The following is a 13,274-nucleotide window of genomic DNA, read 5'->3' as shown; positions in this document are numbered from 1 at the left end:
TCGGTGAGCTGTAAGGAGGCCGCAGTGCTAACCGGAACGCTGCAGCCTCTTTAAAGCAGCAGTGATGTTTCACCCATGTTTCACTTGGTCACGTGACACATAGGTGTTACATCACTACAGAGGTCAATCATTGGCTGGGGCGGTCACGTGACCCAACTCAAACAGGATGATGATGCGGGTACACCCGGGGGTTGCAGAACCGGCGGTGGAGCAATGGTTCCAGAACCCAGAGGTGGGGATCAGGTAAGTATGATCACCTCTGTGGGTCTATCCTCTTTAGGAGGTCTGAAAAAAAGGTGGACAACCCCTTTAAGGGCTTGTAGCAGTTTGATCCTCCTCATATCTGTGTCTTTATTACTTTGGATGGGATTTGATTGAAGTGACGAGGTGATCTGAGAAGAGACAATACAGTATTGTCATAAAAATGAAGGAAATGCCATTTAATAGCCTAAAAATAAAATAGACATAGCCACTTGGTCAGAAAATATTATTAAAGGGTTACAGTTCTTCACACTTTAAGATCTATCAATCTATCTTTTATTTATCTATCTATCTATCTATCTATCTATCTATCTATCTATCTATCTATCTATCTATCTATCTATCTATCTATCTATTTGTCTGTCTATCTATCTATCTATCTATCTATCTGTCTATCTATCTATCTATCTATCTATCTATCTATCTGTCTATCTATTTCATATTTTAAAAGTCACAAGCGCATAGCATCTATATAGTGGCTGCAGACTTACAGTGGGGCAAAAAAGTATTTAGTCAGCCACCAATTGTGCAAGTTCTCCCACTTAAAAAGAGGAGAGAGGCCTGTCATTTTCATCATAGGTATACCTCAACTATGAGAGACAGAATGGGGGGATATGTGGCGAAACCAACCTCGCCACTGGATTTTGGAGAGGACTGGCTGCTGGCCTCTTGCCCCTGGATTATGGGCCATATACTAACTTTTAAACCCCTGGACCAATTCAAGTGAATTTTGGATAGGTTTGTCCCCAAGTTATACTGTTTAAATTGATGTAAGTTATATGTATGGCCAATGTAAACTCACAAAGTTGTAACAATCTATAATAATTGTAACTTGTCAGCTTGGGAGGAAAATGCTGGGTGTGTTTCTATTGTGCCATTGTCCTATTGTGTGTTTAAATGGTGATGTCTGTTCTGTTGTCCTCACATGTGTATTGGTGATCTCCCTTTGTCCTAAGAGATAATTGGATTGCTCCTCAGGTTGTCTCCGGGACAGAGAGGAGGAAACCATGATGCATTGTGGGGATATGTTGTCCTATGTCACAGTCTTCATTCTGGTCCTCTGAGGGCGTGAACGATTGGTTGCTGTAGTTACATTGTATGTGTTGTAAATTACTGATTGGTTGTATTTCAAACCCCTGTGGGCAGTACTATGTTTGTGGTTTATGAATAAAAGAGGCTGTACGTGAAGTACAGTCAGACCACTGCTTGACCCTCAACACGGAGCCTTGTCTCGTTATTGGGGGGATCCGCTGTATGCTGTTAGAAGACCGATTGCCAGAAGTGTAAGCTGATTCCTGTTCGTCTGCTAGCAGCTATTCGTGAGGTTCCAGTTTGGAGTGCTATTTTGTATCCAGTTCGGAAGGTTGGTGTCTGCAGTAGCTGTGCCTGTCTCTCAGAAAAGGGGCATATCGCCTAAACGGATTTTAACCCCTTGTCTGCTGAAACGGTCCGTTACATTGGTGGCAGCAGTGGGATCGTTCCTACAGCCAGAAGGACAGCTACAGGAGACACCATTTCTGTGGATTCTACAATTTAAGGACAACGCATGTCCCAGTACAGCGTCCCTGACAGCAGCAGGATGGAACCAGCAGTGTTATACGAGGAGGAGGACCTGGATGGCCGGGATGCATTAAGGAAAGGCATCTGGTACCAGGCCCTGGATAATCTACAATACCAGCGGGGTGAGAGTCTCCCCAGTGAAGAGCAGCGGTTGCAGAAGCAAGTGGCCCTGCGGATGCCCTTCCTGGGAGAGCAGCCCCTGGAGGAATGGGTGAAGGATCTAGAGCACCGGGTATGGCAGGAGCTATGGCTGGAGGATGCCTACCAGGCGCTTTGGTGGTATATGGCACAGTATATACCCTGGACAGCCGAACATGACAAGCCAGAGGGAGAGGAGTTTTATGGTCCTGGCTTATTATGGGAGTCCTTTGCAGAGCCTGACTTCGGGAGCCCTGCACAGTCCAGACTTCAGGACATTTTTTATGAGAGGGAGGCTAAACGGATTTTAACCCCTTGTCTGCTGAAACGGTCCGTTACAGGATACAATACAGTAAATCACATTGTAGGATTTCTAATGAATTAATTGGTAAATTCCTCGGTAAAATAAGTATTTGGTCACCTACAAACAAGCAAGATTTCTGGCTCTCACAGACCTGTAACTTCTTCTTTAAGAGGCTCCTCTGTCCTCCACTCGTTACCTGTATTAATGGCCCCTGTTTGAACTTGTTATTAGTATAAAAGACACCTGTCCTCAACCTCAAACATTCACACTCCAAACACCACTATGGCCAAGACCAAAGAGCTGTCGAAGGACACCAGAAACAAAATTGTAGATCTGCTCCAGGCTGGGAAGACTGAATCTGCTATAGGCAAGCAGCTTGGTGTGAAGAAATCAACTGTGGGAGCAATTATTAGAAAATGGAAGACATACAAGACCACTGATAATCTCTCTCGATCTGGGGCTCCACGCAAGATCTCACCCTGTCGGGTCAAAATGATCACATTCTGTCTCTCATAGTTGAGGTATACCTATGATGAAAACTACAGGCCTCTCTCATCTTTTTAAGTGGGAGAACTTGCACAATTGGTGGCTGACTAAATACTTTTTTGCCTCACTGTATCTGCATACTGTGGGAGCAATAAGCTTCAGGTTCTTCAGGATTGGCCTTCCTCAATCCTATCCAGTGGAGAAGAGGTGGAGATGTGTGACTGTCGGTGTCATTCTTAGAACTTACCTCGGTCATCAGTCTCTTATCAATCACTTGAGAAGCAAAATCGGAAGCAGAGCCAGGAGAATGAGAGCGCTCAATGGACCAGAATCTGGGGAGAAATCACATAATACTCCTTACAATCCGAGCTGCACTCTGTAATCTCTGCCATTGTTACCTGGGTGCCAAAGTGTCCTCCTTAAAATGTACTTTTTAATCTGTTCCATGCTGTCTCTATTTTATTACTACTGGAAAAGCTTGACTGAATTGTCAACTGGGCGTTACCCTTTTTTTTACCCATTTCCCCTGTCAATAGGGTGTGTCCGTACACAATCTGATGCTATCAGCGGTGATTGGGCAATGTGAAAATGTGTAAAGGCACACCTGATAGACAAGGAGAATGGTAAGACTCAGTTTATTCATACATTTCCAGGAGGAATTACAGAGGAATTCATAATGCAGACTCAAGAATTGTTATTTTATAGGAAACAGAAGCTTTACAGTACAACTTTACAAAGCTTGTACTGACATTAAATTACTGTAACTCTTTCCTGTTTTTTTTTTGTAAACAGAGGAGAGTCTTATAGGCAGAAAAATATGGTACATAATGGTGTAAAGGAAAACTGGTTTAGTTGGGGGTCACAATGCATTCTATTCACTTCCATTCAATACCATTCAGACTGCTCTACACTGCGATCTTTGCTAATCAGCGTGTGTTGTGACCCCAGTCGCTGTGTAACCACAGCCTTAGGGTACTTTCACACTTGCGTTAAACTTTTCCGGTATTGAATTCCGTCCTAGGGGCTCAATACCGGAAAAAAGTCAGTTTTATCCTAATGCATTCTGAATGGAGAGCAATCCATTCAGTATGCATCAGGATGTCTTCAGTTCAGTCACTGTACGTTTTTTGGACAGAGAAAATACCGCAGCATGCTGCGGTAGTTTCTCCGTCAAAAATTCCGGAACACTTGCCGGAATGCCATATCCGGCATTATTTTCCATTGAAATGCATTAATGCCCCAAGTGTTCCGGAAAAACGGATCTGGTTTTGCGGTCTGCGCATCCGGATCTGTCTACAAATGGTATCTGTTTGCATACAGATTGCCGGATCTGCATGCCGGAATCCAACAACGCAAGTGTGAAAGTACCCTTAGACATCTCTGCTGCTCGGCCCCCTTCAAGTTAACGTGACTGAGCTGTAATAACAGGAGCAGCCAATACCAAATGTAATGAAGGGGGCGCAGCACCACAGACCCTTCAATCTGCTAATCGGTGGGGTTGCAGGAGCAGGATTCCAAAAGACAGACTTGTAGTCCTTTAAAAGCCCTTAAAAAACATTTGTCACAATGATCAACCCTATTAAACCAGATACACTGCCTAATAAGGTTGAACCTGCTGAGTGAAATGATACCTGCCTTGTGAAAATCAGTTGCAGCGTTCCTGACGAAATAGACTTTTATTTCTTATGTAAGTAAAGGCTTCAGTGCTCCGAGGGGGTGTGGCCATTACTGAGGAGCTGAGGTGCACAGAAGCCAGGCCCCGCCCCTCAGTGCACTGAAGCCCTCACTTGCCTAAAGAGTAAAAGTCTATTTTCTCAGGAACGCTGCATCTGATTTTAATAAGACAGGTATCATTTTACTCAGCAGGATCAACTCTGTCAGGCAGCATGCCTGGTTTTATCGAGTTGATCATGCTGACAGCTGCTTTTTAAAGTATTTGTGAACTTCTTATATAATCATCCATTTCCCCCTCTGCATTACAGACATACACATTCATATATTTATTTTTTTACTCACAGAGGGTAGATTGTCCATTTCCTTCATCTATGGTGGTAGTAGTGGCAAATTCAACATTAAGGCTAAATGTAGTTGGTTTTCTGCTTGACCTCAATGAGCTATAACGTGTAATGACTGTGTCATACAAAATATCTAGATAAATCGTGATTTTGTCACTTCCATCAATGACTATCTGGGGGGTGAGAGTGACTTCAGAGCCAACACGGATTACGAGCTGCTGTGACCTATTTGTGGTATTGGAATAGGTTAAGCTCTTTCCATTGCTTCCACTTGAGGACACTGATATATCAACTTTTGGCTCTTTGATCATGGAGGTGCAGAGGGGATCGGTGGAGTTGATGCATTTGGTTTCATTCTTCTGGGCTACAACTTTGTACAGGAGTGGGTGGCCGGCTGATAAAGTGAGGACTGCTGACCCAATTTCTGTGTCTCCGATGTGGGTCGATGGGACAGAAACTAAAATTTCTAGATTGTTTGTGATTCTTTGAACATTTTGGGATCCGACTGCAGAAGAAATAACAAAAGAATATGAGTTGTATAAAGGAACAAGAACCTCTTAAACCATATTTCAGATGAAGGACCTCATTGTTGGGGGACTCATGGAGTATGGCAGGTCTCCAATCCTGGTAGGGGACTGTTTAGGACAAAACTTAATTGCAAGTTCTGCAACCATCAAGAGTACTGTGCCCATCAAAGTATCATAACTGCCTATGAACTTCAATATTCCATAATGTTAAAGTGGAGAGAAGAGCACATATCATAAATGTGGTTTCCTTAATGTAAAAAAATAAATATTAGACATCCTATAGTACATGGCAATAGCGAGAACCATCCCTGTACCTCACCTGGATCCAGAGATCCCCCTATTCATGGCGTCAGTTTCTCTGCTAGATTTATTTCAGGTTGGCAGCTCAGGGTCGTGTCCTTTCTCAAGGAGTGTGTCTTTTCTCAGGATGTATAGTCTATCTCAGTGGGCATGTCCTTTGTCAGGGGCATGTTGTTTCTGCTGCATATGTCACTCTATCACAGGTCTAGGGGCATGTCCTTTCTGCTGCAGCTCTCTCCCTGTAAGGGCTCATGCACACGATCATTTGATGTTTTGCGGTCCGCAAATTACTGATACCGGCCGTGTGCATTACGCATTTTGCGGAACGGCCGGCCCCTAATAGAGAAGTCCTATCCGGACAATAATATGACAATATATTTTTTGCTGCGCGGCCATGCGGAGTAATTTCCATTTTTTGAGGCACTATTGAAGTGGTTCCGCATACAGGCCGCAAAAAAAAAATGGCACAGACATGGAAAAAAAATGAATGAACCCTAACTGTAACAACGTCTAACAGTAGATACGGCAGGTGGCATTTGAAGGATGGAACTGAGCATGTGCGTCCGTGTCAGTGATGTTACTGAGGTGGACAGAGATATAAGGGAAAAAAAACTACAGCAGGTGGCGCTATACAGATACATTTTAATAGATAACTCACAACTTATACTGAATTTTTATTTACATGCTATTAAAAAAAACTTTAAGTCAAGACGGCCCATACTCCTGGCATCATTTTGGCCCCTGTTTTTGGACCTTCTCTATGTTACTTATAGCACTTGGTAGGAGATGTCTCAAGAGCTATTAAAAAGGTCATCTAACTAAAGCTTTTCCTCTTAGGGCATGTTCACATGTCGGTTTATGCCTCCGGAATTTTTGTATTTAGCGCCACAATTTCTGCAGCAGCCACGTGATGTCCGCATCCTATTGCTTTCAATGGGAAGCAACACTGCAGCTTGGCGTGGTCAATGGTTTAAAGCCTCAACTGTTCCAAGAAGGGATATGTCGGTATGAATATTCCTGGCAGCTGTGGCAGGGGTCTGCTTGCAGTTTGGTTCCCCTCGATGGGGCTAAACCGCGAGCGGTTTGCAGCATGCAAAACCACAGCAAAATCCACAGTGTAAACATAGTGTAAGGTAAGAGTGTTTGCCCTGTAGGCACATCTTGGAGACATAGGGGGTCATTTATTAAGACCATTGTTTTAGACACCGGTCTTAATAACCCCTTGCCATGGTGATGGATCTGTTGAAGTTATGTATCGTCGCATCCACCGCCAGTCTAAATGAAAACCACTCCCCCTTTTTTAGACCTGGCGTGAGCAGGAAAAAGTCGCTAATTGCAGTGCAAATAAACTTTGCGCCGCAATCTGCGACAGATATATGCTAAAAACTGGCATATATCACTTGGTAAATGACCCCTATAGTGCCTCCCAACATCACTCTCATCATCATCTCATCATCATTAATTTTCTCTTACCAAGTGCGCTGAGAGTAAGGAAAATCAGGGTTGTCTTTCCACAGTCCATCATTTGGCCTTCGTCGGATCTGACTTGGTGATCTGGTCCAGAATGGGATCTACTGGCAGAAGAACCCAGCAGACTCTTTACTGTATAGCAAGCGGTAAGTATATTTATAGTGTTCAGGAAATTGAAAGGTATATTATGGCCCCTTTTCTAGTGGCGGTAATAATAGCCTCTTATCTCTAAGACATGACTGCTTTCTTCCAGAAACAGCGCCACATCTGATCATAGGTGATGTGAGATATTGCAGCTCAGCCCTGGTAACTTTAATGGACTTGAGCTGCAATACCCGACTCAAACCACAGTCCGGTGTGGCGCTGGTTCTGGAAGAAAGCAGCCATGTTTTTCTAATCCTGTACAACCCTTGTACATATGTCTTCAGATGTCATGGCTGCTCCTAGTCGTTGACTGCCTGAGTCTTCTTCTGCCTTATGCTCCTCATTACTAGTGTTGAGCACAAATATTAGAATCGCAAATTTTAATCGCGAATATCGCCACTTTGAGAATTCGCGAATATTTACAATATAGTGCTATATTATTGCAAATTTATCGCAAATTTATCACGAATATCGGCACTTATCAACACCCCTAGCAACCAATAGGAAAGTTGCCTACCCCTTAGTGTTGATCGCGAATATTCTAATCGCTATTTTCTATCGCGAATATATTACTTTGCCGATTTTTTTTAATCAAGTAAATAATGACAGGAGATCACAAATTCTCAAATTTGCGCATTTATGATGAATATTCGGCCAAAAATTCGCGAAATATCGCAAATTCCAACATTGCCTATGCCGCTCATCACTACTCATTCCAGCTCTGCCCCCTTCATGTAGTGTTGTGGCTCTACGTGTCCTTGCTTAGATACATTGGCTCATTATTATTATTATTCATTATTAAAGCGCCATTCATTCCATAGCGCTGTACATATGAAAAGGGGTTGTATGTATTTGTTAGTATTTTGAACTGAATTAGCTGGGCATTGAATTCGCTGGGCAGTGAAGGGATTGGCAGAGGGGAGAGGCAGAGGAGTAACAGGGTGAGAGGTGGATTAGTTGGGCAGCAGAGTTAAGGATAGATTGGAGGGGTGCGAGAGTGCTAGATGGAAGATCACATAGGAGAGTGTTGCAGTAGTCTAGGCGGGAGATGATGAGGGCATGTACAAGCATTTTCGCAGATTCAAAGTTAACCCCTTAAGGACTCAGCCCTATTTCACCTTAAGGACCAGGCCATTTTTTGCAAATCTGACCAGTGTCACTTTAAGTACTGATAACTTCAAAATGCTTTGACTTATCCAGGCCATTCTGAGATTGTTTTTTCGTCACATATTGTACTTCATGACACTGGTAAAATGAAGTAAAAAAAAAAACATTTTTATTTATAAAAAAATACCAAAATTTTTAAAAATTGCAAATTTCCAAGTTTCAATTTCTCTACTTCTATAATACATAGTAATACCTACGAAAATAGTTATTACTTTACATTCCCCATATGTCTACTTTATGTTTGGATCATTTTGGGAATTATATTTTATTTTTTGGGGATGTTACAAGGCTTAGAAGTTTAAGAAAATCTGTAAATTTTTCAGAAATTTTCAAAAACCCAATTTTTAGGGACCAGTTCAGGTCTGAAGTCACTTTGCGAGGCTTACATAATAGAAACCACCCAAAAATGACCCCATGCTATAAACTACACCCCTCAAGGTATTCAAAACTGATTTTACAAACTTTGTTAACCCTTTAGGTGTTCCACAAGAATTAATGGAAAATACAATTTAAAAATTTCACTTTTTTGGCAGATTTTTCATTTTAATAATTTTTTTCCAGTTACAAATCAAGGGTTAACAGCCAAACCAAACTCAATTTTTATGGCCCTGATTCTGTAGTTTACAGAAACACCCCATATGTGGTCGTAAACCGCTGTACGGGCACACGGCAGGGCGCAGAAGGAAAGGATTGCCATACGGTTTTTGGAAGGCAGGTTTTGCTAGACAGTTTTTTTTTACACCATGTCCCATTTGAAGCCCCCCTGATGCAACCCTAGAGTAGAAACTCCATAAAAGTGAATTACTCATACAGCTTCCGGGGCCTGTGAGATCCAGGGGGCTGGATCTCACAGGCTCTTCACCGGAAAGGCAGCGCGATGCCTTCCTTAGACATCGTGCTGCCTTCCATGACATCGGGTCCCCCCTACAGTCGCATGGGGACCCGATGGCACCGCCGAACGGCTGCCGCAACAGCAGGTAAAGCCGCAAACCGCAGGTCTGAATTGACCTGCGGTTTGCGGCGATCGCCAATACGGGGGGGTCACATGACCCACCCCGACGTTGTGACAGGATGCCCGCTGAATGATTTCAGCGGGCATCCTGTTCCGATTAACCCCCGCCGCGCCGCAATCGCGTTCTGAACCCATGACGTACCGGTTCCTGCGGGGGTGTGCTAGTGTATGGACCGGGGGAGCAGCAGAAGAGACCAATGAAGAGAAGGTGAGTAGGTTGTGGTCGGATAGGGGGAGAGGCGAATTAGAAAGGTTAGATAGGAAGCAGGGGTGGGTAAAGATAAGAGTGTGACCATCTCTGTGGGTGGGAGCTGAAGATCACTGTGAGAGGCCGAAGGAGGAAGAGAGTGATAGGAGTTTAGAGGCAGCTGAGTGACAGGTGTCAATAGGGATGTTGAAGTCACCCATGATGATAGTGGGGATGTCGGCAGAAAGAAAGTGTAGTAGCCAGGTGTTAAAGTGGCCAAGAAAGATGGTGGCTGGGACTGGGGGACGGTAAATGACAGCTACTTGAAGGTTGGAGGGAGACTAGATGCGAACAGAGTGTACTTCAAATGAGGTGAGCGTAATGGAGGGTGGTAATGGAGTTGGGCTGTAGGAGCAGATGTCTGATAGGAGAAGACCAACTGCTCCACTATGTTTGCAGCCGGGGCGGGGGGGTGTGAGTGAAATTAAATCCACTATATGAGAGTGCAGCAGGGGAGGAGGTGTCAGAGGGTGTCAGCCATGTTTCTGTGAGACCCAGAAAGGAACGTTTTGAGAGATGAAAAGATCATGAATGTAGGGCAGTTTGTTACAGACAGAGCGTGCATTCTGTAATGCTCCTGCAAGAGGAACCAAAGGAGCAGGGGTCAGAGGAATGGTTATTAGGTTTAAGGGGTTGCAGAAATTTGTAGAAGGAAATTTGTACTGGGACATGCAGGTGATAGTGGGGATTTGCTGAGGGGGGCCTGGATTTGGAGAGATATCACCAGCAGTAAGGAGAAGCAGAGAAAGTGTTAAAAGATTAGAATAAGAGAGGGCAGGAGGTATCTATGTGTGTTTGGGAAGAAAGTGTTTTACGTTGCCAAACAGGTTTGTGCAAGCGGTCAGATGAGAAGGTAAGATGGATGAAGAGATGAATAGTTCCTTGCTGGGTGAATGGATGTGGTGGTATTTCAGGAGATTTTGGAAAAGTGAGAAGAGTAAGATGAAAAAGTGAAACATTGTTTGCATTAACTATTTCTGTAATTACCTGTGGTCTCCTTCTGGTTCAATTCTGGTATAATTCGGTATGTGCACTTAAACAGTTGTACTTGAAAGTTGTTGCATACAAAAGACCAAGGTCTGAAAATACCTAAGGACTTAGATTTATACCACTCAGTGTTCAATCAGGTGTGACCAAGAGGGGAGGGGACTACATATGGCCTAATCAAGGGAGGACCAGATACAGGGTGAAATAGTCAATGTAAACAAATACTCAATAAATCCAGCAGGGAAAGAGACATTAAAGTTCAATGTAGACATACCAGGGATGAGAAGGAAAGATGAGAGGTGTGGACAATAACAGACTCTGGAAAAGATGGGTGCAGCAGTTAGCTTCAATGTAGACATACCAGGGATGAGAAGGAAAGATGAGAGGTGTGGACAATATCAGACTGTGGAAAAGCTGGGTGCAGCAGTGAGCTTCAATGTAGACATACCTGGAGAGGAGAGAATTAGGTGATAGTCAGTGATAGTCAGTAGGCAGTGATGACAAAGTGGATCCCATATCCATAATATTACATTCTGGTATAATTTGGTATGTGCACTTAAAGAGTTGCACTTGAAAGATGTTGCATTGAAAAGACCAAGGTCTGGACCAAGGGAGGACTCCCCTGCATAACGGAAACGGAACGGATCCGTTATGCAGTCCATAGACTTCTATTATGACGGAATGAATAACGGAATGCCTCTAAAGGCATTCCGTTATGCATTCAGTCATAGAATTGCGTTATGGTCCGTGGTAACGGAATCCATAACGCAATTCACCTTTTACACCCAAACGAAGTGCGAACGAATTTCAAAATATGAAATTTGCTCATCTCTACTCATTATAATGCACTATATCATATCATATTTCCATATGTTATGAGAACACCTAGAGCAGAAGAGACTATACTTTATATATAACTGCTGGCTTACTAGACATTTGTACCGTTACCTGCGGATATTCCATAAATGTCTGCCTTAAAGTAGTTCAACATTTATATTTAAATTATCAAATTTTGGATAAACGCTGTACAAGTCTGTCCATAAGAGATGGAGACAAGTACAGCCTCAGTGCTATGAAGAGCAATAAGTGACATCTATGAGATATTCAGTGACTACCTCTCACACACAGAGCATTACCTTGATGTCCGGATGTAGTCTAATGATGACTACGTGATCTCTAGTCCTTATAAATCTGTTGCCCAGAGTCCTTCCTCCTCACAGTATTTGCATACTTTTGTCTGCTCCTCCCCACAGTGTATAGGTACATCAGGGGATGATATTGAGAAACATTGATACCAGTAGGACAAGAAATCTGAGCACATTTATTGGAAGTGATCACACAAGAGCAATTTCCTATTCAGTTCTGAATGCATAAAGTTGTACCACAATGGTGGACCCCGTGCACTAACGTTATAAGCGACCCTTTCCTCCCATCACTGTGTCTCCAATGTACAGTATGAACATAAAAAAGAACACAACCTCAAAACAACATTTAAGACTTCCGGTCCCGGCGCTGCCATGTGTGAACGCATCGGCAAGAGCTCCTCTGCGGCACTGATCTGACAAGCGACTTTAACGTGAGCCTGCATAGCATTCTCTCCCCCGACATCGGGACGCAACAACGGGAGATCTCACTCACTGCACATGGATCGATACTTGCTACGCAGCGGCCAGAAATCGGCGGGATCCCAAAGCTCTGCTTTCCCACTCACCTCACAGCCTACCAATATGGCGGCGACTTCACCCCTTTTGCTCCAGGAGGACTGCTCTCAGGATCCTGTACCTTTTAACGGGGGGACCCAGATGTGCTGGACTACAAACGATTGGCCATTGAAGTGGCGCTGCGCAAAACCCCGAACATTAAAAAGACCCTGGAAATCACCATCCAGTCCTCCCTGAACGCATTGCAGGAGGAGGTAGGTCAAACTAGCCACAAGGTGGGGGAACTTGAACAAGAGGTATATTCGCTCCACACCACCTCGGCCGAAGTAGCGACCACTATTCGAACCCAGCAGCGGGTCATTAATCAAATGCGCAACAGAATGGAGGACCTTGAAAACAGGTCCCGCCGCAACAACCTGCGGATGGTGGGATTGCCAGAGAGTATTCGGCCTCCAGAACTGCTAGATATATGCGAGAAGGAGCTGCCGAAGGCTTTGGGCCTCAACTTTTTCTGTCAGGTGGAAAGAGCACACAGAGTGGGGCCAGATACCGCGACGAGGCACAATTCCTGCTCTGCCCCTCCCCCCTCCGAGAGAGACCTCGCCAAGTTAGGCCACTTTCACACTAGCGTTCGGGGCTCCGCTTGTGAGTTCCGTTTGAAGGCTCTCACAAGCGGCCCCGAACGGATCCGTCCAGCCCTAATGCATTCTGAGTGGATGCGGATCCGCTCAGAATGCATCAGTTTGGCACCGTTTGTCCTCCGCTCCACTCAGCAGGCGGACCCCTGAACGCAGCTTGCAGCATTCGGGTGTCCGCCTGGCCGTGCGGAGGCAAACGGATCCGTCCAGACTTACAATGTAAGTCAATGGGGACGGATCCGTTTGAAGTTGACACAATATGGCTCAATTTTCAAACGGATCCGTCCCCCATTGACTTTCAATGTAAAGTCAAAACGGATCCGTTTGCATTATCATGAACAAAAAAAAAAAAAAAAT

The 13,274-nt window shown here is 44.2% G+C and overlaps 1 long non-coding RNA gene across 1 annotated transcript; it reads right to left on the bottom strand.

The window, feature by feature from the left end:
• Positions 1 to 368: 368 nt before the first annotated feature.
• Positions 369 to 4,997, bottom strand: LOC120977637. Its single transcript, XR_005773939.1, has 3 exons — positions 4,766 to 4,997; positions 2,997 to 3,081; positions 369 to 448 (listed from the first exon to the last, which is right to left on the bottom strand). It is a non-coding gene; the product is annotated as an uncharacterized LOC120977637 (long non-coding RNA).
• Positions 4,998 to 13,274: the final 8,277 nt, after the last annotated feature.

The sequence above is a fragment of the Bufo bufo genome, chromosome 8, assembly GCF_905171765.1.
Source record: "Bufo bufo chromosome 8, aBufBuf1.1, whole genome shotgun sequence".
NCBI lineage: Eukaryota > Metazoa > Chordata > Amphibia > Anura > Bufonidae > Bufo > Bufo bufo.
This window is presented reverse-complemented; position numbering and strand designations above follow the sequence as displayed.